This window comes from Herpailurus yagouaroundi, unplaced genomic scaffold (assembly GCF_014898765.1).
Source record: "Herpailurus yagouaroundi ecotype Mexico unplaced genomic scaffold, PumYag 191, whole genome shotgun sequence".
Lineage (NCBI taxonomy): Eukaryota > Metazoa > Chordata > Mammalia > Carnivora > Felidae > Herpailurus > Herpailurus yagouaroundi.
The window spans coordinates 14,232,232-14,234,504 of NW_024412422.1; positions in this window are offsets into that span (position 1 = coordinate 14,232,232).

A 2,273-nucleotide genomic window follows, 5' to 3' on the forward strand; every position below is an offset into this window, starting at 1 on the left:
CAGAGCCCTGAGATCATGACCTGAGCTGAAATCAAGAGTCAGACACTTAACTGACTGAACCACCCAGGCACTCCAGCAATATGCATTCTTTATGATAAAGTACCCTCATATAGCAGCACTGGGGTCAGATCTCAGCTCTATTATCACTTCAGTCGTGTAATCCTTGGTCAAGTGATTTATCTTCCCTGAGCTTCAATTTCTACATCTCTGAAATAGGAATAGTACTTTCTCATAAAGGGTTGGGAAGGTTAAGTTAACGCATGATTACAGGGCCTAACACATAGTAAACATTGAATAAATGTTAGCTATTGGTATCATTTTTGTTGAATTCTATTTCTGTGCGACCCTGGGCAACATTAAGAGTTTTTATTTCTGCTGATGGGTATATTTGTTATATGCACCTGGACACCTCATGTACAGAGAAAGGAAAACCTGTTTTGAAGCTTACCCTGAATGAGTTGTATTATATCTTCTAGTACTGGAGCTGCAGAGTTGAGGAATGGGTGCTAGACTTGGACCTTAACGTATGCGCCCCTGCATTTGAGGGCTGCAATTGAGAAGGCTGTGGCCATGAGCATGTGTGTGTATTTGAGGGTGGGGGGGTCGGGTGATGTTGAAACCATATGTAGACGAGATCATCTGAGAGGCTGCTTCCTGTTCGCAAACCACGATTCCCATGATAGTTTGACGACAAACTGCAAACCTCTGCCCTGGAGATGTAGCAGACAGTTTCAAATGGCTTGGCCTGGGTGTCAGAGTGTTATTTTAGAATCCTCTTTCACTGTCTGCATAGTGTCTTGGGTATTCACATGGTCAGAGGACCCTACCCGACTGGAGTTAGGGTTGGGGTGGGGACTGAGATCCGGTGGGGAGGAGGGTGCTCCCCAGCCCTGCCCAGGATGCTACAGCATGAGCTGATTTGGGAGACATTTGTCCTGAGTCTGTTCCTGCCATTTAATCCTACTTAGTCTTATCCCTTCTAAGGGGAGGCAGCTACTTAAAGTGACAGCCATTTGTTTATCTATAGATGTTGAAAGGTGCCCTGGGTGCGTTAAGAAATTTAAAATTCTTGGTTTTTATTGATGAGGACACTGAAGTCTAGTCCAGGGAAGTGGCTTGCTGGTCATGGTCACAAAGCACCTCTGGGGCAGATGCAGGGGGGGAAACCCAATCCTTGCCTCCCAGGCCATGACCCAAGCAGTAGGAGCTGGATGTCCCGAGGTGTCTTGTTTGCATCTATGACTTTGCACAAATACAGTGACTCTTGGCTGTGGGCCCTCAAACCCTAATGGCCTCAGCACAGTGGTGCAGGGCAGTGAGCTATGCCAACACGGACACCTGAGTGCCTGGAACCCCTGCCTCCCTAGGATGTTTTCTCATGGGGTGGCCAGGAGAGTCGGGTGACCTGCTAAAGACTTCTGCAGCAGCATTTGGCTCTCCCATCTTGAATTTCCTCATCTGTGTCTGGGAGTTCAGCCTCCGGGGTCAGTTGGCCTGGAAATCCATTTCTAGTTCTGAGAATTTGGCCAAAGCTCCTCACTTCTCTGAGCCTCAGTTTCAACATCTGTGGAAAGGAGATAAGGGTGTGTCCCTTCGCAGGCCTGTTGTGAGGTTTGGATGAGATCGTGAATGCACGGGAAGCACCCCACCAACTTAACCATAATAACCACTGATTCTATCTCCCCAGGGCCCGAACGGGTCAGGTGCAGACCACCTGGGTTTGACACTTGACCCCCCCCCCCCCCCCCTTTCTAGTTCTGTGGCCCCATCCAAGCCCCTGCACCTCTCTTGAGCCTCAGTACGCTCATTTTTAAGGGGTTTGCCACAGGACCTGCCTCCCCCTCCTCCCCTCCCCGTCCCCTGGGGCGGGGGGGGGGGACTTGCGTGGAGAATTAAATGTCCCTATAATGCTCAGGGAGCCCAGGCTCGGGCACACAGGAAGACTCGTCTGTCGCGCTCACCGCTGCTGACTGCGCCTGGCACCGACGGGCCTCCCAAAATATCCGCGGAGCCAGCGAGAGAAGGAGCCCGGCCGGCGAGAGCCCGGGCTGTCATTATCATGTTTCCCACCCCTTCCTCCCCGAGTGGCTGAGGACGCGCGAGAGGGGGCGCGCCCGAGTCGGGATTCGTCGCGGCCGCGCGGCCCGCCCTGCCTCCCTCCCTCCCGAGGAGCCTCTCAGCGCCGCCCCTGCCAGCCCCCCTCCCCGGGCCGGGAGCCGGACGGTGGGCGGCGGCGGCGGGCGAGCGGGCGGGACGCGGAGGACGCGCCGCCA